The following is a 27,905-nucleotide window of genomic DNA, read 5'->3' on the forward strand; positions in this document are numbered from 1 at the left end:
TAGTTTTAAAAACGCACGTTCGTCTCAGAAGTAATGGTTATTGAGAGAGCTCTAGTTATTTTAGACGGTATTTCCCCATTTAAGGGGCGGAACGTAGCCCTGTGGTAAAGCGCCCGCTTGATGCGCGGTTGATCTGGGATCGATCCCCGTCGGTGGGCCCATTGGGCTATTTCTAGCTCCAGCCAGTGCACCACGACTGGCATATCAAAGGCCCTGTCTGGGATGGTGCATATAAAAGATCCCTTGCTGCTAATCGAAAAGAGTAGTCCATCAAGTGTGGTCTTTAAATAAAATGTTTTGAGTGCGTCGTTAAATAAAACATTTCCTTCCTTCCCTAGCTTCTCTCTTTTATAGTCTTATCCAAATGTGTTTGCAGGTTTGTAGATTAACTAATAAATTTAGTGTTTATTTTTACGAGCTCAAACTAGGGTCAGCGCCTTTAATACAGATATTTGCTTTATCGTATTGATAATTTCTTAAGTTAGTTTTTTTTATATAGATTTAATTTGTTGTTTGTTAATTGTATTACATGCATATAACACTGATTTATTTAGACATAAAAATCTGTAAGTTATTATACCATTTTAGTTTTACATTACAGTAAGATTATTATTTTGGATATTTGTGTTACATCCATATCCTAGAAAACAGTTCCTATTTTCCTAATAGTACTGCTATCTATTCATCTTTAATACTTCTAACTAAAATGTTTATTATCCATTTCTTGCATTTTAATTGTAAAATAATTGTTATTTTTGTATTTTTATTCTTTGTTGTTTTCATTATATCAAACATATACTGAAGCCACGGATCAAACGTATACTCATTTAATAATGTTGGTAAAGAATAGGTTTCATCATTACCTTTTGAAAACATGAATATTTGTATTGGTACCCAGTTTTTGTATTTATTAAATACAAAAAGCAAGCTATTTATTACATGTCCAATACAAAACTATTTAATAATCGTGTACATATGTTTTCATATTTTTGGAGAAAATCCTGTACATAACTTCCACCATTTCAGAAAAAGAAGAAAAAAAGTAAATATTACTTATTATTATTGCCGGTCGCCTCATTGGCCAATTGTGATGAAAATGTAAAATTTGCGATAAATATATCTGGGCTGTCGTCTGCCCAGGATAGTGGGTTAGTGGTTAACTGTTAGTAGTTATTGAGAGGGGAGTTAGTGTAGTAGCCTTAAACCTTACCCAGTGCCTACCAGCCGTAAGTCCTAACCACTAAAGCACTGAAGTCGGTAGCCGTTTACGAGGAGTTACTCGAAAGAAACCGAGCTATCTAAACATGTCTGGGAACTAAAAAAACAGCGAACAAATTATGAAATAAGCTGGCAAATTATCAAACAGTCGAACACGTACAAACGAAACTCCGGCCAATGTAACCTGTGCATTGAGGAAAAGCTCGCCATCCTACAAACAAAAGACAAAAACAATCTCAACAAAAGGACTGAGCTCATCTCAAAATGCCGTCACAATAGTAAGCTCAAACCACGCAACCGCACTACACAAAAATAAAAAACCTGCAATCTTTTCACCAGTGTTAGCTATCTGAAGATCGTCGAAGGGCGTGAAACTCGGAGTAATAGCGTAGGACAAAAGTGCAATATATATATTTCTTGCATGCTCTACTCTCTCTTAAAGTATTGAGCACCTTTCAAGCCTTTAATGATAACCACCAGTATTCTATATATATATATATATATATATATATATATATATATATATATATATATATATATATATATATATATATCACTAGAGTTAGCTATCTGAAGATCGTCGAAGGGCGTGAAACTCGGAGTAATAGCGTAGGACAAAAGTGCAATATATATATTTATTGCATGCTCTACTCTCTCTTAAAGTATTTAGCACCTTTCAAGCTTTTATATATATCACCAGTGTCAGCTATCTGAAGATCGTCGAAGGGCGTGAAACTCGGAGTAATAGCGTAGGACAAAAGTGCAATATATATATTTATTGCATGCTCTACTCTCTCTTAAAGTATTGAGCACCTTTCAAGCTTTTAATGATAACCACCAGTATTCTATATATATATATATATATATATATATATATATATATATATATATATATATATATATATATATATATATATATATATATATATATAGTTTAAACAATATTTATTGCCGTCAAAATGCGGTTTGGGATTGGCCAACAGGCAAGAGCCTATATTAAGGCCTCTCCCTACCTTTATAAATACAAGTTTGATACATCAAGATGACAGAAATAGTATAATAATTTAAATAAATTCAAATTAGCTAAGATGAGAAGAATGGAAGAGAGAGAGAAGAAAGGAAAAATAAAAATAGATAGTTGATATGATATTATTTAGTCACAGTTGGGAAGGGAGAAGGAGGAATAATGAATGGTTAGTTATCGAAACGTTTGCTATTAATTATAAAGTCTTGAACAGATTTAAATATAACACTATTTTCGTGGGTACTAAAATTTGGGTCACAAATAATAAAGTCTTGCAATTAAGATTGTGATATTTTGACAGGTGAGTATTACGAATTACATTATATAGTGGACAATAACATAAAAAAATGGTCTGCATCTTCAATAAGATGTCCACAAGTACAAAATGGACTGTCACTTACGTGTCTTGCAAATTTATGACCATTTAGATCGCTAGTTCCCAAGCGGAGTCGACTATGTAATATCTGTTGCTTTCTATCACCATCGTAAAAGTAGCATGGTATAATTGGGTCTGATTTATTTAATTCTGATTTAAATCTATTTAACGATGAAGAATTCCTAATATCGGACGTTATATTATTCCATAATTTAACTGCGGAAGGAAAAAAGGAATTCGCGAAGAGTTTAGTTCGACAAAAGTATGTAAGGAGGCGATCTACATTACGAGTGTAATATGGGTTTTTTTGCAGAAATGGGGCGTGGTAATTGTAATGTCAAGAATGTGGGGAGCAAGTTATTAGAAAGTTTATACATCATACATAGTTTATGGCGACTTCTCCTTTCTGATAAAGATATAAAACCAGTTTCGCTATATAGTAACTCGTGAGATGTTCCCCGAACAGAACCACAAATTGTACGCAAAGCGTCCAAGTGTATATTTTCAAGATTGTATGCCTGTTGGAGACTACAATTATCCCAAAGAATATCGGCATAATCAAAAATGGGAAGAATAAATGATCTATAGATTTTTACTAATGATTTTCTAGATAATCTATATTTAAAGGATCGAAGACAATTTACCATTTTACTGGCCTTACTTACAATATTTTGTATATGGAAATCCCATTCCGCAGATTTCTGGAATGTAAGGCCCAAGTGTTTATGGACATCAACCTCTGATACTTGTACGTTGTCTAAAAATAACTTAGGATTGCTGGGGGGTTTTATTTTCCGGCTAAACAACAAGGTTTCGGGTTTTTTCGGGACTGAACTTAACAAGCCACCGTTTAGCCCACTTGTTAATATGCTCTAAGTCAGAGTTTAAAATATTACAACATAGTTCAGGATTTTCAACAGTAATAAATAATGAGGTATCATCAGCGAACAATCTAATATTTGAAGTAATCCCATTAACAATATCATTTATATATACCAAAAACAAAATAGGACCAAGAACAGAACCTTGCGGAACACCTGCGGAAATGGGTTTAATATGAGAGAAATGGTTTTGTAGTACTACACATTGTCTTCGATCAGATAAATAGCTTTCAAACCATAATAAGAGTTTTCCCGAAATCCCAACAGTTTCTAATTTATAGATCAGACCCTTGTGCCAAACTCGATCAAATGCTTTGCTTATATCGCAAAATACTGCTCTAACTTCTTTCCCTTCATCCATAGAATGACAAATAAAATGATAAAAATCAATTAGTTGGTTAACAGTTGAATCGCCAGGAATAAAGCCAGACTGGAATTTTGTTAGGGTGTTATTTATTCTAAAGAAATTGAAAATGTGCTTAAAAATGCATTTTTCGAGAAGTTTGGAGAGATTACTTGTAAGTGAAATGGGTCTATAATTACTTGGTTCATGAATACTACCCTTTTTATGAATAGGATTTACATTAGCAAGTTTCCAATCTGAGGGGAGAATGGAATGGTGTAATGATAGATTAAACAAGCGTGTTAGAGGGTATGAAAGTTCTTTAGCTAGTAACTTAAGTAATCTATTGCTAATAAAGTCGGGGCCGGATGATTTGGATGTATTAAGGGTGTTTAAGATATCTTCTACTTCGGATTGTACTAGCTCTATTTCTATAAGTGGATCAACTGTAAGGTCTACTGTCGGAAGCTCTCCTTGCGGGCAGTGTAAAGTAGATTGTTTAATAAAGAATTCATTAAACACTTTGGCTATCTCCTTAGGATTATCAATAACGTTACCATCGACAAGCAGCGGTGTTATAGTTAAACTAATACTCCCACAATTTTTAAAGTGAGAATTAACAAGTTTCCACCAATATTTTGTACCAATATCGGTTGAACTGTTAATTTTATTGTCTATTTTCTTAAAATATTCTGATTTGGCTTTTCGTACCTCCGATATTACCAAGTTACGTGTTTTCCTAAAGTTGGCCCAGTCATTAGGAGTATTATTGTTTTTAGCTTTATTGTGAAGTTTATGTCTTTGTCGCATTAATCTTCGAGTGTTGCCATTCATAAAAGGTTTATCTCTAGGTCGGACAGTAACTATTTTATAAGGAATAAATGTGTTCGCTGAATTTAATAAAACGTTAGTTATATTTGTCGTTATTGTATCAATGGACTCCGATTGGAAAATGTTATCCCAGTTAAAACTTTAAATAAATGTTTTTAGACCACAAATATCGGCAGAAGGGTAATCCCAGATAGTTCTTTGAAATGCATGTATTTTGTTCTCGTGAGGTCTAGGACCAATATGAAGCACAACTGGAGAATGATCACTACAGAAAGGAGTAAGAACATTGGAAGATACTATGTATAATGGACAAGAAACGAATATCAGGTCGAGCGTACTTTTACTATTTTCTGTAATTCGTGTGGGTTCTTTAACTAATTGGGACAATTGAAATCGGGCACACAAATGATCAACTTTAGGATGGACACGTTCGAAAACGTTTGCATTAAAATCACCAATCATAATGACTTTGTAAAATACGATCATCAATACCACTACTAAACGATTCTTCAATTAAAATCCACGATTCGGTAGTACTAGATGGTGCGCGATAAAAAGTACCTAATAGGATTTCACATTTATTACGGTTCAATTCCACCCAGAGAGCCTCCAGACCGGGGACATCCATATCTTCTCTATGTTTAGATATTATATTGTCTTTTACATAAACCGCTACTCCGCCCCAATTATTATATGTCCTATCCTTGCGATATGGTTCATGAAATCCTTTAATAATAATATCTTGATTGGAGATGTTAGGGTTCAGATGGGTTTCAGTGATCGCAATTACATCAAAATCGCACATTTCCGTTTCAATGAGATCTACTTTTGGCAGAAGTCCATTCACGTTCAGGTGGGCAACAGATATACTAGATGACACCGTAATGGGTGGACCTGGATTCAAATGGACATCACCAGATAAAAACAATTGTAAAAGAACTAAAGTTATACCTCGTTTTCCTAACAAACTACAACATAAATAAAAATACAAACTCATCAGATCGGTAATCAGTTTGCCGCATCCAAAACTATGGTGCAACCCTACTCTTGCCCGGTACACAACTATATCAACCGACTTCAAGTAACAATATTAAAAATAAACTGAATGGGCAAGGCAAGGGGTTCACCTAATATGAAGCAAAATAATACTAATAGATATACATGGCAGCAAGCTTGACAAACTTCTGGTACATTAAACGTATCAAATACTATGTGCATTATCTTATAATCAGCAGCGACGCAATACCCACCTGTCAATAAAGCAATCTTATCATAGACAACTTCATATGTGTTTTTTATCTGTAACCATTCAAAAAGAAAGGGGAATTTGGAGTTGAAGATACGACAGAATAAAAAAGCAGATAATAAAAAGGGTAAAACAGTACGTATAACCACAATTATGAAATGGTGTGGTTCGTAGCATTTAATTTTAAACAATAATAACATTACTAATAAAAACAAAAATTATATATACTGCGACTATAATCATAAATGCACGTAAACTCGCTCACACAAATCTTTTGGTGTAACGCAAGGGTATTTTCAATACATACAAGCAATGAACATGTGTAGTTGTAAACATGTATATACACACTTCCACGTGCTCGCACACCCACGTGCTCGCACACCCACGTGCACGAACCGTCAAAACGGTAGGACTTCACCAACCTGTCAAACAATAACCAAGTGTCGATACACACACATACGCGCGAACGCACACATATACCCAGCATGTCGTTAGCACATATTGCGGATAATTATATCTGCAGTAAGCAATATTTATTACAACAATATATCCTTTCACATCAATCAGAAAATTACCTTTGTTGTGACATTGATATTTGAAGTTACCAGATTTTCTAAATTAACTGCAACAGTTGCCAAGTGTGGATGGACAGAAGAACAAATGACAAGTTGACAAGCTTGACTGATAGACTGGTAGTTCAAACATATTTATCACCGTCTAGTCAGACACTACGCATACACGGACAAAACAAAACAAAACTCCCCTCAGTGGCTCACGCGCTTTCATATACACATACTATTGATACGTGGTACTAATCGCTGTCAATTTAACAATAGAACCTGCATACAGGAATATCCAGTGCAATAAAACTAAAAAATTAACACAAACGTAATAGTAGCCGATACATTTGGTATAGGATTAATTTATTATCCGAGTGTCATGACAAATTGTCTATTTACACCACACACTTAATAGATGTATTTCAACTGTCACGTATCCCTCGTGTGTGCATACATCGTCAGTATTTGAAAATTAGATTAATATTTGCAGATCATAGATAGGGCAACACAAATTAGTCAACAACTCGGGTGTTTGTGGGACTGTCGTTGCGACAGTGACCTACATGGTGAGACGAAAAACATGTCACTGCTGTTGGGATCCAGGTAAGCATACTTTCACTTTCAGAAATTTTGTCAGCTGATCCAGGTTACGAATAATTTCTGGTTTTCCCGCTTCTGTATGCTTAACAAAGAGTTTGCCATCAGTTGACCAACATTGAAATAGTTTGCCTTCTCGTCGGAACTTTACACTTTCCATGAAGAGATGATGTTTAGTTTTAGTCATATCTTCGTTAATGAAAATCTTGCTTCCTTCAGGAGTGGCGTAGTTTTTTAATGTGGATTGGGCTTTGTAGAAGCGTCTGCGTGCTTGGTACGATACAAACCGGACGATTATTGCTCGGTGTTTAGTTTTTGAAGTGGGGCCCACCCTGTGGGATCTGTCAATCTCCCATTCCTGAAGATCCATTTTTAGTGTGTCATGGGCCAAGTCAATAATCAATTTATCAGTATTCTCCGATTCAGTTTCCTTTATACCGGTCACGCGTAGACTGTACCGACGGGTATATTGTTCCAAGTCATCAATTTTTGCCTACAAATTGTTATTTTCATTAATGAGGTCGGAATTTTGTAAACGTAATTTTTCTATTTCGACTCGCAAAGGTTTATTCATTTCTTCCATTAATTGACGGATGTCAGGCATAATAACATTTCCAAGTTCTTGAGCAATGAGTACAATATCGGATTTTGTCAATACAGACTTTTCTAGGGTGGTCGTCTTCGAGGGCGGGGATGTATCCAGATCGGAATCCATATCAGTTATGTATGGTTTCGGTCGTTTATCTTGCGAGAGCTGTAGTGGGCTTACATCTTTACGTTGTAGATCACCGCTGGCCATTAACAATCAACCTAGTCATACACAGAGCAGTGCACCGATGAAAGAAAGAAATGTTTTATTTAACGACGCACTCAACACATTTTTTATTTACGGTTATATGGCGTCAGACATATGGTTAAGGACCACACATATTTTGAGAGGAAACCCGCTGTCGCCACTACATGGGCTACTCTTCCGATTAGCAGCAAGGGATCTTTTATTTGCGCTTCCCACAGGCAGGATAGCACAAACCATGGCCTTTGTTGAACCAGTTATGGATCACTGGTCGGTGCAAGTGGTTTACACCTACCCATTAAATCTTGCGGAGCACTCACTCAGGGTTTGGAGTCGGTATCTAGATTAAAAATCCCATGCTTCGACTGGGATCCGAACCCAGTACCTACCAGCCTATAGACCGATGGCCTGCCACGACGCCACCGAGGCCGGTTGCACCGATGAGTGTAAACAAAGAGAAAGATCAGTCGGTAGTGGAGGCGTAACACTAATGCGCTGTGTAGGTGTATTTTGTGCTCGTGACGTCACCAATCTATTGTTATATCATTATTGCATTAAAACAAACGTTTTACAAACAAGACGAAGGCAACACGTATGCCATAGGAACGTCGGCAATATCCAACAAGTTTTAACAGCTACAAACCAGTCCTAGCTTAAAGTTAACAGTCACATTGTCTGTTCTTCATGGGAGCCAAAATCGCCCATTCTTGTGTGTCCGCCATGTTGAGAACCTCCACATATATATATATATATATACACAGTCGAACCTGTCTATGGCAGCCACTCGTGGGACATGACAAAAGTGGCCGCCATAGAGAGGTGGCCGCCGTATGCAGGTCATATATAAGTCAGAATTTAAATAAAAAACAATTAGACGTATGTTGCAATAGAACTATTAAGGAAGGAAAATGTTTTATTTAATGACGCACTCAACACATTTTATTTACGGTTATATGGCGTAAGACATATTGTTAAGGACCACACATATATTGAGAGGAAACCCGCTGTCGCCACTACATGGGCTACTCTTTCCGATTAGCAGCAAGTGATCTTTTATTTGCGCTTCCAACAGGCAGGATAGCACAAACCATGGCCTTTGTTGAACCAGTTATGGATCACTGGTCGGTGCAAGTGGTTTACACCTACCCATTGAGCCTTGCAGAGCACTCACTCAGGGTTTGGAGTCGGTATCTGGATTAAAAATCCCATGCCTCGACTGGGATCCGAACCCAGTACCTACCAGCCTGTTAACCGATGGCCTAACCACGACGCCACCGAGGCCGGTCCCAACTATTAAGGAGCCATATACATGTGCAAAAACGTAAAAAAAAACAAGACAAAAAATTATCATCTATATGAAATTTTATTAAGTGAAAAAGAGAATATTTAACAAACAACAGAATAATGGAGCACTGTTCTGCGCATTAAAGTCACTGATTATCCTTTAATGTTCACTTGCTAAAGAAGTATTTAATTCCTTCTAGAGTTGACACGTTTAACTCCAGTTGTTTTAGGCTAGATACCCTCTATCAACTGCGTTTAAAGACCACCGTCGATGACTAGTACATCGCACCGTTAATCCAGATTAAAAACACTTGTTAATTAACGAACACAGCTAAGCGACCGACGACAATTAAAGGACCGCTGTTTATCAAGCCAATTGGTTATATCAATAAAAACATCTTACGTTTTTTTTTACGATTGCCGACATTTCTTTATAACTTGCACTAAAAAAAACAATTGTGGCCACGATAGCAGGTTCATTTTCGCTTTTTTATGACAAAAGTGTGGCCGCTGGCCGCGTGAGCAGGTGGTTGCCATATTGAGGTAAAATATATAGTAAAATTCATTGGGGGTGTGACGGAACATGCTCTTAATTTTGTTTTCGCCTGTGGCGATATTAATTGTTTTAGAGGGCCGTGTGCAGTTCCAATATGCACTTAAGCCCAGGTGGGCACTTTGTTACGTGGGCGCGTCCGTTTGGACTTGGTAATTATATATTTTCTGCTCTGTTGTATAACCTTGATGTGATTGATGTGACTTTAAATATTTTAATACTGTATTATACCAATATAAGTTAGACGGTGCTGCCGGTCATCTGACGCAGTAAACTGTAGGCTCACTGTTCTATATATATAAAGCTTAACCAGTCATCCTAGAGGACCTAGGTAAACTGTAGGTTATTGTCTTTATTGTGATAGGTACCAGTATTAATTCTGTGTTACAAGGTTACTGAATGAGTAGTTAAGGGTTAATTAAAAATTAACCAGTTAGGAATAGAGTTGTAATTCCTTTATTAATTAAGTTCCCCTGGCAGCGTTTCTCAATTATCACACGTTACTGAATGAGTAGTAAGGGTTAATTAAAAATTAACCAGTTAGTAATAGTAAAGTTTGTTTTATTTAACGACGCCGCTAGAGCACATTGATTTTTTTATCTTATCATCGGCTATTGGACGTCAAACATATGGTCATTCTGACACTGTTTTAGAGGAAACCCGCTGTCGCCACATAGGCTACTCTTCTTACGACAGGCAGCAAGGGATCTTTTATTTGCGCTTCCCACAGGCAGGATAGCACAAACCATGACCTTTGTTGAACCAGTTATGGATCACTGGTCGGTGCAAGTGGTTTACACCTACCCATTGAGCCTTGCGGAGCACTCACTCAGGGTTTGGAGTCGGTATCTCGATTAAAAATCCCATGCCTCGACTGGGATCCGAACCCAGTACCTACCAGCCTGTAGACCGATGGCCTGCCACGACGCCACCGAGGCCGGTCAGTTAGTAATAGAGTTGTAATTCCTTTATTAATTAAGTTCCCCTGGCAGCGTTTCTCAATTATCACACGTTACTGAATGAGTAGTAAGGGTTAATTAAATATTAACCAGTTAGGAATAGAGTTGTAATTCCTTTATTAATTAAGTTCCTCTGGAAGCGTTTCTCAATTATCACACGTGTGGGTGTTGTGTCACGGTGAAGTGATTAGAATATTGTGTAAACTAGACACCTAGAGATTAACTAATTAAGTGATCAGTTCTGGGTTGTTATTATTTGTTGTTGCTAATTAACTACTGCGGCAGTACATGGTCAGCGTAGGTTAATACAGATTCCAAAGTGTATTGTGTTTTTGTTGTGTTTTCTAGTGAACTAAACGTGCTATATTACATATACTTTATATAAGATCGTATCTCTGATCATACCTAGACGAGCCACATGCGGGTATAACTGCCCGTTACAGAAAGATCTAATGGATATACAGTTAGGAAAGATATTTGGATAACCGTGTTTCATTCAGTTACGGGTATTGTAGGATCCCCGTGACAGGGGGGGGGGGGGGGGGGGGGACCTCAGGGTGGCCGCCATGGACAGGTGGCCGCCATATGGAGGTGGCCGCGAAGGCAGGTTTGACTGTATATATACTGATGGAAAGAAATAAGGGATCGTTTTTCTACTATCAGTAAATAGGGTCATGATTGCGCGTTTTGCATTAACTCCCATACAATTTCAACGCTATTGATTGAGCCTAAACTCACTCCCTGTAATGTAATGCACGTGCAGAATATGTTTCCACGATTTTTCCACAATGTTCTTTCGGGTATAAGTTATTGTTGTATGGAGATTACAGGTTAGAAAGGGTTTTGAAATGGTACGACAATACATGACTTTAGCTCAAAAATGGACTGCTGTGGGTATGGTTAGGTCATGAAAATCACTTAGACAGGTTGCAACTGCTCTTGGGAAGTCAGTTAGCGTGATATCAAGGTTATGGAACCTGTACCGACAAACTGGCAACGTGAAAATGCGACCTGGTCGAGGAAGACGTAAAGTCACCACCCTTCGACAGGACCGTCAGATTCGCCTGATTGCTTTACGGGACAGATTTAAGCCATCGTCTAAAATAAATGTTGAATTCAGGGCTATACGTCGGCTAAGAATCAGCGACCGAACAGTACGCAATCGACTGAAAGAAGCCAGGTTAAAAAGTCGACGACCAGTTATTGGAATCAAGATGACAGCCCAACACAAACGATTGAGGTTACAGTGGGTGCGTCAATATGGGGCACGACAACTACGTCATTGGCGTTGTACAATGTTTAGTGATGAGTCTCGCTTCAATCTTGACTATGCTGATGGAAGATTGCATGTTTGGCGCCGTCTTAATGAGCGATACACTGCATGCACCATTAAAGAACATGACAGATACGGGGGTGGTTCTGTAATGGTGTGGGGCGGGATAATCTACGACAACAGGACAGATCTGATACGGCTTGATGGAAGAGTCACTGGTATTCGATACAGGGACGACATTTTCACGCAGGGTTGGACGCAACTTTGAGTTCCAGCATGATAATGCACGCCCTCACATAGCCCGTGTTTCGGTGGACTGCTTAAGAAATGCCAATATCCAAACTTTACCCTGGCCAGCAAAAAGTCCAGACCTGAATCCGATAGAACATTTGTGGGATGTTTTGGGTCGTCGTGTTCGTGAACGCCCCATTGCGCCCCAAAACGTGGATCAACTGTTCTTGGCTCTCCGAGACGAGTGGCACATCATTCCAAGAGCTACCATCCGTACTCTCATTCAAAGTATGCCCCGACGTTGTGCTGAAGTTGCGCGAGTGTATGGGGGACACAACCGTTATTAATATTCAATAAAACAACTTAAAGTTCAGGTTTTCTTGTGTCATTTCTAACTGTATAGTGAATTCAAATTATATAACATAAACATCCGATCCCTTATTTCTTTCCATCAGTATATATATATATATATACATACATTGAATAATACTACATTGATTTATATATATATATATATATATATATATATATATATATATATATATATATATATATATATATATATATATATATATATAAAAAATTTAAATTAAATAGTGTTTACTAATTTGTAGGTGAAAGAAGTACATACATAACAACTGATTGGGTGAATGTAATTGGTGGGGGGTGGTGAACCGATGTACCTTACCATATTTTATTCGGCACGTTCCCGGAAACTCTTTTTAGCCTTATTAATAATTGATATGTTAATTTTAGAAAATATTGTTTTGACATGAATGTACTTTTAATGTTTCATATCTGTCATATATTGGATGTATTAAATCGATTATTATATTATAAATTTGTGATTTTTAAACATGCCTACAACATTCTGAATATATATATATATATATATATATTATATATATATATATATATATATATATATATATATATAACATATATATATATAAATCAATGTAGTATTATTCAATGTATGTCTTTATCTTTATAAAGTACCAAAACTTAGAAATACTTAAATATTTAAATATATACCTATACTATACTGTGCTAATACTACACATGCGCAAATATGTGTAACAGTTTCTGACTATATTATGGGCCTATGGCCTTTAAACTGAATAAAAGTGTCTTGTCTTGTCTTGTCTATATATAAATCCAGCTTAAGAAACTATTTAGTGCAAACAAATTGACAAGTATTGTTACGAAGAAACGTGTTGCGCATCCTAGAGGCGAGTTTCATAAATGTACAAAACCCCACTCTGTGCAAGATTGTTTGCGTGTATTCCGAATCAGTTTACTTAAGCAATGTTTAGAAGCCAGCTGTGATGAAAACGTGATAAACGATTTTCTTCCCTTTTGGCTATTCGTAATATTGACCTTCATTCAAACTCCTTTCTCAACAATGTACAGTTGTCAAAATGTGTCAAGATCAAGGAACCAAAATGGCCGAGTGTGGGCTAATTAAGCAATTTGTACACGTGTGTAGTGTAAGTACAACAACTTTAATCAAGTTTAATCAACATATACACAATTCAATTTAATTCTTTACTTGCCTTGAGCTTCACGGCTCATCGGCGCAACATACATGGGATATGATACATAAGATTATCTTAAAGAAAGATCCTCCACCTCAGTGTGAGCACTGTCAGTGTACTCTGACTGTGCGCCACATTTTGCTGGAGTGTAAGCATTTGTCAGTCATTCGAAAAGATTTATTTGGCCAAACAATTTTTACGTGATACTGAATTTTATTCTAAATTTTAATTATATCTATCTGTGATATTTGTATTTTTCACAGTCCTTTACACTGTGTTTTTATTTAACTGTTGAATTTTTATACTGATGTTGATCATCACTTTGTTTTTGCCATTACCATAGTTTGACACCCAGTAGCCGATGTATTTTTCGTGCTGGGGTGTCGTTAAACATTCATTCATTCATTCATTCATTGAAACATAAGAAGGCTGCACAATGTTAACAGTACATGATAGTGCATGTTTAAAATAGCTGACATAAATATGCAAATACAAAACATTTGTTAAACACATTGTTTTATCGTACCAGTAACGTGGATCTTAGTTTATAACATTCAGAAAAGTATTTGGTTAGTTTATTTAGTTCTTTAATATTCTGTACACTTAATAATGTTATTAATTTGGAGGTAGATGGCTTCTTCCAATAATATATTTTCTTCTAATATGATCATAAGTAGGATATTCTAATAGAAAGAAATGTTTTATTTAACGACGCACTCAACACATTGTATTTACGGTTATATGGCGTCAGACATATGGTTAAGGACCACACAGATATTGAGAGAGGAAACCCGTTGTATTCACTCCATGGGCTACTCTTCTTTGATTAGCAGCAAGGGATATTTTATATGCACCCTCCCACAGACAGGGTAGTACATACCACGGCCTTTGATATACCAGTCGTGGTGTACTGGCTGGAACGACAAATAGCACATTGGTCCACCGATGGGGATCGATCCCAGACCGACCGCCCATGAAGCGAGCGCCTTACCACTGGGCTACGTCCCAGTCTCTTGACATTCTAACAGACAATGATATTCGTCTTCAACTTTGTTTAAATTACAATATAAGCAAATTCGTTCTTGCTTGTCTTTGTCCCGGTCCCGTGACATTCTAACAGACAATGATATTCGTCTTCAACTTTGTTTAAATTACAATGTTAACAAAATCGTTCTTGCCTGTCTTTGTTACTGTACCTTCCCGTTTCTCTCGCTAAAAAGTGGGCTGATGATCTACGTTGTGTTAAGAGTATACGATTACATTCAGGAATATGTTTTTGTAAAAAGTACTGCAAATATAAATGATATACAATATGTTTTTTATAAAATACATTTTGTGAACGGATCAAAAATACGTGTTTTAATTAATGATAACAAGACTTTATAGTTTTCATGTGGTTGACGTATCCACAAATCACCAAACCCTAATAGCATAATCGTATTATTCACAAACGTTACCCAATTATTCGAACATTTAACAGAAGAGTACATAGACTGTATCACAGACAAAAATTTATCTTTGATCATTTATACCATAGACTCAGTCTGTCCACATTGTCAAATGCTCTATGGAAAGCAACAAAACAGCAATATATAACACCCTGGCAAATACTAAACTGGGCATCTGTAATTAAGTGATAAGTAGGCCCCTGCGAAGCTTCGTATATTCGATTCGATTCGAAATCGTCCCGAAGCTTCGATTCGATTCGATTCGATTTTTGTGTATTCGGAATTTCGAATATTGCAGTGTACGGTCAATAGACCTCTTCACATTCCCATTGCGCATGTGCGCGAAGAGTACCGTCCCTTGCCGAATTGGACGGTATCGAGGCTATATACAAATGTTGGGGCATGATCGACACTTGTCATGAGCGTCGTGAGTAGCTTCGTAAGAGCTGTGAATCTCTAGCGACTAACGTACATATTTTGTATAAGATAAAATTGCTGCGAAAAACGGTCTACTAAAGTTTACATCGGAATGGTTTAAGACCAAAAGCAGTGAAACATTAACTTAGACGAAGTCTCTGGAGCCGCCTGTTAAGGGTATTTTAACAGCGCAAAATTAAAAGATTCATACAATAAAATTAACTTTAGTGGAATGTGTTTGCTGCTTTTGACAATTAGAATTATAGTTAAATATTCACGCGGATTTACCAGTGATGTTTAATTCTCCACATGTATCAGTATTTAAAATTTAATAAAATATGCCTCTCCATCCCCCTAAAAAACCCCAACAAAACCCCTAACTCACATATACCTTTATCACAGCTCCATTTTCCCCTTATCGTTTCATTAAAGGGACATTCCTGAGTTTGCTGCAAGTTTTAAGATGTTATCGACTAACATAGACTTTTTAACGAGTGTAATTACATATGAAATATATTTTTCTGCATATAAAATATTTGTACTAGGTTAAATTTCACTTTATTTCCTAAAACATATTTTTTCGTACGTACGAAATTATTTAAAAACGAAATCCAGTTTGGGCTTCTTACAAATATTAAGACGATCACAAACACATTGAATATACAGACACTGATATTCTAAACAAGAAAATATATTTAAAATGAAAGTTTAATCGTAGAAATATGTTGTTAGTCGGAAACATCTTACAATGCAGCAAACTCGGGGATTTCCCTTTAAAAAAAGACAGTCGTACAACTGCTAATCAATGTTACATGTCTATCCACAAATTATTTATTTATGTATTTATTTATTTACTTATTTATTTATCTTATTTTATTTATTGTTTTATTTTATTTTATTTTCACTATCATTTATATCAGATACATACAACTTCACTTGAAATAATAGCTGATATTTACGAAGTTTTAAAACATATATGAGCTGTCAAACCTACAACTTAGCATGGCGTCAGAAACCGAGTATACGCGTTTGTTTTGGAGAATTTAGAAGATGACATCTTCTTCTTTACATGAAGATCAGCTTGAAGTAAACATATATCTGTGTGTACAATAGTATTTGGTTACTATTTTATATTTTGTACCTGAGAACATTGGTCGAGATCGTTAGCGATACCTTCAGTACTTTGATACACATTTACAAGCATAGGGAGAAGTCCTATATATCGATATGGTATGCAAGTATCACACGTTTTTATAACGTACATGATTATACATAACAAAGTTCAGCAACTTTTCCAAAGTGGTAGACCCATGCAACCCGATACAATCCTAATTTGATCTTTGGTCTAACTTATGAATATTGTATATAACTTCAGGCCCGTAGCCAGCATGATTAATGATTAGCGGGGTGGGGGGATTGAAATTTCATATAAACGGAACTCATCAAACGCGAGCGCCGAAGGCGCGGAGCCGTAGACGGGGTGTGTGTGTGAGAGGTGGGGGAGGGTGTATCCCCTGATTTTTATTTATATATATATATATATATATATATATACATATATATACATATATATATATATATATATATATATATATATATATATATATATATATATATATATACCCCTTGCTAAACAATGAGATGACGCCGGTTACACTCGAGAATAATACACGAACTTTTGTTGCGAAATATACGTTAACAAGTTACATTAAGTTGTGGTATGTATGTAAAATGGACTGGTCACAGATCCACGACAAGAAATCGTTTGTTTTCAGTCGTACCAATGTATTTATAATAAATGATGCATGGCATACTTCTCACATCTCACAAACAGGATAGCATACACGACGTCCTTTGATGGATCATTGGTTGGGACGGGAAATAATCAAACGGGCCCACTGAGGAGGATCGAACCGTCAGCAAATGGAACCTCAGCCAGACGTTCTTGCTACGTTAACTCTCAATCCTGCGTGGGGGGATTGTCCGATACCCCGATCCCCACCTGGCTACGGGCCTGACATGGTACTTAATATGTTTGCTTCAAACATTCAAACGAAGTATCTTATGACTGGTACCTTATGACTGCGCATAATAAACCCTCATGAGTTTGTAATAAAGAGACCATCCTGAGTTTGTAGCTATATTATCAAGCTGTCGACTAGTCTAATATGTTATAGGCTGAATAAAACTTACATCTTTCTCAGGTTAAAATTAATAATCTTGCTTCGAATTTAAATAGCTGTATATGTAATACAGTTACATTTCTGACCATTCTTAGGTCGGTAGCAACCGAGACATCGGAGGGGGGACTATAGCCCCACTTTTATAAACCCGGTTTAAAATATGACTTTTGAACCCAACCCCCCCCCCCCCCCTTACAGATTGTGCCCCCTCCCCTTCCCCAACTCCAGATATCGTTCCTACGGGCCTGATTCTAATGTTTTATATACCATAGCTCAAATTTCATATGTATCGTTTAACTTTATTCCAAATACCGAACAAAATTTTAAATAACTTGGTAAAAAGAAATCCCGACAAGAATCCTGAATGTATTTATCTGTATAATGCTTTATAAATATTTAATCATGTTAAATACAATAAATATCTGCATACATACATGCGCGCACATTAATATTATTTCAGCCTATATCCGATATTTATTGCGTACGAATTCGAACCGATGGTTTGTCAGGCGTTAACAACCAAATATTTTTTTTATTTCGTGATATGCAATACTTCACAAATGTCTCCAATAAGTCTTGCTGGATGTCTACAGAATTTTCGGGTTCCCTACTGATAGAATAATTAATCATGGAGATATTCACATTCCTATTGCGTGGCCTTCCCATTGTCTATGCCCCCCCAACTTGTCCACAGGTCTATTTTTGCGAGATCTCGCGTGAGTTCGCGGTTTGCGTTCTCAAGTTACCTCGCAACGGGCACATGCGCAGTGGAATGTGAACGAGGTCTATTGGAAATCGAGGGACAAACTATATGGCCAACCGTTAACATTAATAAACAATAAACAATGTGGAAGACAAAGCAGGATCACGTGAAGTCTTTCCCACTCCTGGCTACGGTCGCGAGAGACACACTCGGCATTCAAGCTACTAACTGCTCTTCAGAAAGGGTGAATTCCACAGGCACAAACGTTATAACCGACAAACGACACTCTCTGTCTCGCCAAAATGCAGAGACGCTCATATGGGGATATAAAAACTCTGATCTTATCCTATCCACACTGAATCGATAATTAAGTCGGTCAATAAACAATAAATGATCACTTCCTAGATATTATCTCGAGTTAGTTCAACTGTTCAACCTATGTACACATTAGTACTGGTTTTCTATTTAGCGCGCTTTATTATTTAAACTTCAACCTTGTGTAATCATGTTAATCACCGTACGTACTCCCAGTGCAGTGGATATTTATACTGTCTTTCTAATTCCCTTCACTGAGCTGAATATCCCTTCGTGAACTGCATCTGATACACTTGATTATTCTCCAAGGTGTTCGAGATTCGAAATTCGATTCGATTCGAACATTTTCGAATATTCGATTCGAAATTCGATTCGAACGGAAAATTGAGATTCGCAGGGCCCTAGTCATAAGTATTACACACATTTATTAGACGCCGATTTAAAATAGATGTAAATAGTTTACAAATACAACTTATTAAAGTAATCCCTCTGAAATTATTGGGGTCACTACAATCTCCTTTCTTATGCACTGGAACAATAACAGCATGAGACCAGTTTTCTGGGAAATAACCAGTACATAAAATATTAGTAAACTAATAAAGGAAGTAACACTTGTTTGCCTTCAATAAGACATTCATTCATTATTCCATCTAGCCCGTGGGCTTTTCCACCTTTAAGATTATGGATAGCGTATAAAACTTCCTGATCGGTTATCACACTATCCAGTTCTTCATAAATCGTTTCCGTTTCCTCGCGAGTAACTATACAGTCTTCATCAACATAATGTTCGTTCTGGGGTTTCGTTAAACATCCATTCATTCATCAACATCAACAGGCAGTGCGCTATTTTTTATAGGAGTCACCTTTTAAAAAATCCTTAAAATCTGTAAACAAGTCATTAATTGTAAATAACGGTAGCTTTTTCTTCACTTTACCACCAAACGTACTATAAAATTGCTTAATAATATGTTTCTTTAAATATTCCAACATGTTGCCTTCATTTCTTGTATTATGTTTTTTAATTTTTGTTGTAATATTTTATAACTTCTCTTTTTAATGTTTTAATTCACATAGTTTTCTTCGTTTTCGACCTTATTATACTGCATAAGAGCAGATAAGTAAACATGTCTTATCCGTTTTAACTTATCATCAAACCATGGTCTACCTTCCACACTACTCTATAGTTTAACATTTAAATGACCTCTCTGATTACTAGATATGCGTGTATCAGTATGTACATTATACTTATCTCTTGTCTGCACACTGAAAAAGGGTTCCCTCAAACGTTGTAATTCTACTGCCAACTTAATAAGACTATTATTAACTGAGTTACGTCCCCTTCAATCTCAACTGCCCGATTCAGTTTTCCAGCATTGTCAATAAGTAGCTGACTAAGCGGATGTTTAAATTCATCTTTCCATTTAAATAAAAATCTCTTTGTACCGGCATTATTATCAGTACAATGCACATTCAATATTAATGGTAGGGATCCTTTATATGCACCATCACACAGACAGGATAGCCCATACCACGGCATTTGATATACCAGACGTGGTGCACTGGTTGGAACGAGAAATAGCCCAAAGGGCCCACCGACTGGGATCGATCATCGACCGACCGAGCATCAGACAAGCGCTTTACCATCGAGCTACGTCCCGCCCCTGAAACACGACAGAGTGGATATTCCAGAGAGACAGACAGAAAGACTTACATACAGAAACAGACCGGCACACTCACACGGCGAGAGAGACTGGGAGAGGCTGAGTCAGTTATGTAAACTTAAATTCTGTTATTTTATGAGTGTCTCAAAATTCTTGATGTAATATATATAATGTACATCTTGAAATTAACGCGTCCCTAAATTAATGCGAGAGACGGTGGGCAGACTAAAATGCGACATGAAATTAATGCGAGTGGCCTCCCTTTCAAATATTACTTTCCTAGCAACACACGTTCGTATACTTTGGTTCAATCCAACGAACACCACCCACCACACACTACGATAGGCATACATGATCACAAATATAAACGAACACCATACACCACCCACCTCATACTATTATAGGCATACATGAATCACAAATATAAACGAACACCATACACCACTCACATAATACTACGATAGGCATATACGAATCACAAATATAAACGATCACCATATACCACCCACATCATACTACTATAGGCATACATGGATCACAAATATAAACGAACACCCACCCACCACCCACTTCATACTACTATAGGCATAAATGGATCACAAATATAAACGAACACCCACCTACCACCCACCTCGTACTGCGATATGCATACATGGATCACAAATATAAACGAACACCCACCCACCACCACCTCATACTACGATATGCATACATGGATCACAAATATAAACAAACACCCACCCACCACCCACTTCATACAACGATAGGCATACATGGATCACAAACATAAACGAACACCCACCCACCACCCACTTCATACAACGATAGGCATACATGGATCACAAACATAAACGAACACCCACCCACCAGCCACTTCATACAACGATAGGCATATATGGATCACAAATATAAACGAAGACCATACACCACCCACCTCATACTACTATAGGCATACATGGATCACAAATATAAACGAACACCACCCACCACACACCTCACACTACGATAGGCATACATGGATAACAAATATAAACGAACGCCATACACCACCCACCTCATGCTACCATAGGCATACATGGATCACAAATATAAACGAACACCATACACCACCCATCTCACACTACTATAGGCATACATGGATCACAAATATAAACGAACACCATACACCACCCACCTCATACTACTATAGGCATACATGGATCACACATATAAACGAACACCATACACCACCCACCTCATACTACTATAGGCATACATGGATCACAAATATAAACGAACACCATACATCACCCACCTCATACTACTATAGGCATACATGGATCACAAATATAAACGAACACCATACACCACCCATCTCATACTACTATAGGCATACATGGATCACACATATATAAAAAAAATTTGGGGGGGGGGGTTGTCTTCGTGTGTAAACTATTAGAAGTAAACGTAGCCAGTTATAGGTTCTAGAAACCGGCAAACACGTTAATAGGGATATGTAAGAGCAAATATAATATGTATGTTGAAACGTGTACATGTACAACTGTAAATTTATCCGTGCGTTTTACCTGCTTACAGATCCAATGTATCAACGTGGGTGAATCAAACTGCATTAGGTAAAGACATATATTCCTGAATTAAGGCCATAATAAAATATACTAAATTTTCATTGTTTCTTCTTTTTTTGTTTGGAAAAGAGTATTGTTCCTGAATTTGTTTTAAAAGATATTCAATATTAAAAAATATTCTCTTTAATTATGACGTGTTTCCATGACATCAGTTGAGTTGTACTGCTTGCAGACCTTGATGGAAAAGTTTATTTATTTGTTTATATATATATATATATATATATATATATATATATATATATATATATATATCTGATATCTATCTTTATCTAGTTATAATTATATTCTTCAAAACAAGTAGTGGAATTTAAAATGCAAAGGTCATTGCGAAATATTGGAACAGCGATCTACTTTCAAAAAGCCGAAAATGTGCACGTGCATCACGCAGTAGCCCAATACACGTGGGTATTGAGTCAGTCGCGATTTTAACATTTCACAAAGCCGTCTATAAATCTTTTTAAGTGATCACTACTGTTAAGTTTGGAATATATGCATTGTTTGTCTTTGAATTAGTGATGCGGAGTCTATGGCGTAAAGAACGCCTTAGGGCTATTGGCATGTTTCAAGGTGATAGAATTCTGCGTGATGTAGCCAATATGTTCAATGCTTCGCTGTCTGTGATCTGCATACTATGGAACAGATACCAGCAGACCCAAACTGTGGATGTTCAACCTCGTTCAGGGCGTTGCAGGTCAACCACACGAGTATATGATCGATTTATCAGAACCCAGGTTCTACGAAATCAAGCTCAAACAGCGACCCAAATCGCTGCAGAGTTACACAAGGTTACTGGGGTTCGAGTGCCGGGTAGACGATTAGAAATCGTCTATATGCAGCTCATCTGCTTGCTCGGTGACCACCCGCTGTGCCACCGTTAACGAATCGCCACATGGTAAACAAACGCCAATAGTGTACACAAGACTGGGGGAATTGTCGATTGTCTCGTGTAATGTTTTCTGACGAGTCTAGATTCACTCTGGACTTGTTGAATAGGCATGGTATGGTCGCGTTTTGCGACCTTGAAATGAACGCCAAGCAAACGTCAAACCAGGACACATGGCAGGTTTGGTGGTGGTTCAGTTATGATGTGGGATGGAATCACTAAGACTGACAGAACACCACTCCATACAAGGAAGGGATACAGGTCAGTACTAACGGGTTAACACACGGGCACCGATTGTTGTCCCGTTTGCTCGCCGTGCTGATCGACGGTTTGTGTTTTAAGATGACAATGCTCGGGCCTACCGTGCACATATCGTAACTGACTACATTCAGCAAAAAACGCTACCAGAATGCCATGGCCAGAAATGAGCCCTGACCTTTTCCCCATATAGCACGTCTTGGACATGGTCAGGAGACGTGTACGGCGACGTCAACGACCGCCGGCTCCTTAGGCCAGGCGCTGCAAGCGGAGTGGGATATACTTCCTCAAATCGTCATCGGGAGATTGATACATAGCATGCGACGTCGAATAAACGAATGAATCGTGGGGTTATTACCCATTATTGATAAATTAACCGTAAACGTTCAATTTTCACATATCATCCCTATCTTGTTTTACGGTCGTTTCCAGCCATACAATCTGCTGCCAACATGAACTGTTGGTTGTCATTTCTTCACAATTCGTTCATTATTATCATACATATATTAGCGTAAACTGATCTGTTATAATTTCTGGCGTACACCTGGTTTTAATAGATCCTTACACTGAGATGTACTTAGTAGCAGGCACTGATCTCAGTTATAATTATTAGCGGACCTTGACCTGAGATATACTTATTAGCGGACACTGATCTCAGTTATAATTATTAGCGGACACTGACCTGAGATATACTTATTAGCGGACACTGAGCTCAGTTATAATTATTAGCGGACACTGACCTGAGATATACTTATTAGCGGACACTGAGCTCAGTTATAATTATTAGCGTACACTGATCTCAGATATAAATATTTGCGTACACTGATCTCAGTTACAGTTATTAGCGGAAACAGATCTCAGATATAATTATTAGCGTACATAGATCTCAGATATAATTATTAACGTACATAGATCGCAGATATAATTATTAACGTACACTGATCTCAGTTATAAATATTAGCGTACACTGATTTTCTTTTATAGATCCGTCGACATGCAAGACGTTCCAGTGTGAAGATGGGAAGTGTGTCCCAGCACACTGGCGTTGTACTGGTCTGATTGGCTGTGCCGACGGCAGCGACGAGCACGACTGTCATGGTACATCATGCTTATATTGACAACCACATTAACATAAACACACAGCTACACACATGTACGCACACACAGTCTAGGGGTGTAACAATACGGGCAGGTTGCGACACTTGAGTCGCAATACTATACTGTATGTATCGCGTACACACACAACCACACACGATAGATATTTTCCACGTGAGGCGAAAAACTCTGCTAATTCGCCCGCACACGACAGTTCGCTTGTTTTGGTTAACGACACTACTAGAACACTGATTTATTAATCATCGGCTATTGGAGGTGAGATATTTGGTAATTTTGACATGTAGTTTTGGAGAGGAAAGACGCTACATCTTTCTATTATTACCAAGGGATCTTTCACCATCCCACAGACAGAATAGCACATACCACGGCCATTGATATACCATTCGTGGTGAACTGGCTGGAACTGTACTCAGTTTTCTTACCAGTATTTGTACTCGAAGAAGAACCCCCCCCCCCCCCCCAAAAAAAAAAAAAAAAAAAAAAAAAAAAAAAAAAAAAAACCCACCAAGAACAAACAAAATAAAAATAAAATAAAAATAATTTATTCAGCATGTTCATCTTTCTTCCTCCTCTTCGGTTTTTCTTCTTCTTCCCTTTTTTTCTTTTCGTGTCTTTCTTTCTTTCTGTTTTTTCGGCCATCGGTCAACAGGCTGGTAGGTACTGGGTTCGGATCCCAGTCGAGGCATGGGATTTTTAATCCAGATACCGACTCCAAACCCTGAGTGAGTGCTCCGCAAGGCTCAATGGGTAGGTGTAAACCACTTGCACCGACCAGTGATCCATAACTGGTTTAACAAAGGCCATGGTTTTTGCTATCCTGCCCGTGGGAAGCGCAAATAAAAGATCCCTTGCTGCTAATCGGAAGAGTAGCCCATGTAGTGGCGACAGCGGGTTTCCTCTCAAAATCTGTGTGGTCCTTAACCATATGTCTGACGCCATATAACCGTAAATAAAATGTGTTGAGTGCGTCGTTAAATAAAACACTTCTTTCTTTTTTCTGTTTTTTCTCCTCAGATCAAAACCTACTCAGGCACGAGTAACAAACTAATATGTGTATGTGTATATCTGTGACATGTGTATGTGAATAAGTAAATATATATATATATATATATATATATATATATGAATGAGCGTATGGATATATATGTACATGAATATGTTACACACACTGTGTAAGTCAATGATTCAAGGCTCCCAATCCTTGACATTGACATACTGATCTGTAGTAGTCATAAATAAATAAATAAAAATGTGCCCACCGACAGGGATCGATCCTTGATCGACCGAGCATGAGTCTAGCCATTTAAAAACTCACGCACACATCCGTCACACATTCATACACACACAAACACGTGGAATGCCAAAATTTAAATATATATTTTTGATCACATAATATATAAAGCAGCGTTTTTGACAGCTAATAGTTTCCATGTGCAGTAGGCTTTAGTATCATTTTACTAATGTTGTAGTGGTACTTCTTTTCTTTTTTTCAGGCAAGTGGTGGCAATAATATGAGAAGCATGTTTTAAATTGAATGTTCAAAAAAAAAAATCACCTCAATAACCGCCATCTCTATAGAGATGTCATTCTCATTTTCATTATTACATACTGTGAAATCACTTTTGTTTTTCGTGATGATCTAATATTTGTGTTATTCGTGGACTAGTGCAGTCAACGAATTCAAGCCCCTAAAAACTTCGCTCATCCCCACTTCAAGCCCATAAAAACTTCGCTCATCCCCACTTCAAGCCCATAAAAACTTCGCTCATCCCCACTTCAAGCCCATAAAAACTTCGCTCATCCCCACTTCAAGCCCAAAGCCCATAAAAACTTCGCTCATCCCCACTTCAAGCCCATAAAAACTTCGCTCATCCCCACTTCAAGCCCATAAAAACTTCGCTCATCCCCACTTCAAGCCCATAAAAACTTCGCTCATCCCACTTCAAGCCCATAAAAACTTCGCTCATCCTCACTTCAAGCCCCTAAAAACTTCGCTCATCCCCACTTCAAGCCCTAAAAACTTCGCTCATCCCCACTTCAAGCCCCTAAAAACTTCGCTCATCCCCACTTCAAGCCCCTAAAAACTTCGCTCATCCCCACTTCAAGCCCCTAAAAACTTCGCTCATCCCCACTTCAAGCCCCTAAAAACTTCGCTCATCCCCACTTCAAGCCCATAAAAACTTCGCTCATCCCCACTTCAAGCCCCTAAAAACTTCGCTCATCCCCACTTCAAGCCCCTAAAAACTTCGCTCATCCCCACTTCAAGCCCCTAAAAACTTCGCTCATCCCCACTTCAAGCCCCTAAAAACTTCGCTCATCCCCACTTCAAGCCCCTAAAAACTTCGCTCATCCCCACTTCAAGCCCCTAAAAACTTCGCTCATCCCCACTTCAAGCCCATAAAACTTCAAGCCCTCGCTCATCCCCACTTCAAGCCCCTAAAACTTCGCTCATCTCCACTTCAAGCCCATAAAAACTTTCGCCATCTGAAATAGCCCCTAAAAACTTCGATCTTCGCCCATCCCACAGACCACTATTACATACCACAGGTCTTTGATATACCATCAATGCACGGCTCTCCAGTCCGATGGGCTCATCAACATTCAAGTTTCAAGGATCGACCCGAGAGACCGATCGGGCATCCCGCAATTTCCTGTACGCACATCTGAAAATGCATATATTATTTCTGCTCTGTTGTATAACCTTGATGTGATTGATGTGACTTTAAATATTTTAATACTGTATTATACCAATATTATTTAGACAGTGTTTCCGGTAATCTGACGAAGTAAATTGTAGGCTTCACTGTTCTAAAATTATTAAAGCTTAACCAGTCATCCTAGAGGACCTAGGTAAACTGTAGGTTATTGTCTTTATGGTGATATGTACCAGTATTATTTCTGTATTACAAGGTTACTGAATGAGTAGTTAAGGGTTAATTAAAAATTAACCAGTTAGGAATAGAGTTGTAATTCCTTTATTAATTAAGTTCCCCTGGAAGCGTTTCTCAATTATCACACGTGTGTGTGTTGTATCACGGTGAAGTGATTAGAATATTGTGTAAACTAGACACCTAGTGATTAACTAATTAAGTGATTAGTTCCGGGTTGTTATTATTATTGTTGTTGTAAGTAATTAACTGTGGCAAAAATATTTGTCAGCGAAAGGTTAATACAGATTCCAAAGTGTATTGTGTTTTGTTGTGTTTTCTAGTGAACTAACGGGCTATATTATATATACTTTATATAAGATCTTATCTCTGATCATACCTAGAGACGAGCCACTCGGGTATACACTGCCCGATACAGAGAGATGTAATAGATATACAGTTAGGAGAGATATTTGGATAATCGTGTTTTATTCAGTTACGGGTATTATAGGATCCCCGTGACAGTGACCAATAACTGAAGGCGAACACTCCCAATCCCCCCCCCCACCCCCCCAAGTATATGATTCGTAAATGTGAGATGGATCTTTACAAATACTCCGAACATTAACTGAAACCAAATTATGTCTACCAGCAAATTTATAGAATATATCACTTCTGTCTTTAAATAACAAGGTACTAAAACAGAACCTATTTACGAGGCA

General features: G+C 37.5%; 1 long non-coding RNA gene across 1 annotated transcript; it reads left to right on the plus strand.

Moving 5' to 3' along the window:
- Positions 1-6,598: 6,598 nt before the first annotated feature.
- LOC121387593 lies at positions 6,599-25,970 on the plus strand. Its single transcript, XR_005959845.1, has 3 exons — positions 6,599-7,082; positions 24,185-24,298; positions 25,810-25,970. It is a non-coding gene; the product is annotated as an uncharacterized LOC121387593 (long non-coding RNA).
- Positions 25,971-27,905: the final 1,935 nt, after the last annotated feature.

The sequence above is a fragment of the Gigantopelta aegis genome, chromosome 1 (assembly GCF_016097555.1).
Source record: "Gigantopelta aegis isolate Gae_Host chromosome 1, Gae_host_genome, whole genome shotgun sequence".
Lineage (NCBI taxonomy): Eukaryota > Metazoa > Mollusca > Gastropoda > Neomphalida > Peltospiridae > Gigantopelta > Gigantopelta aegis.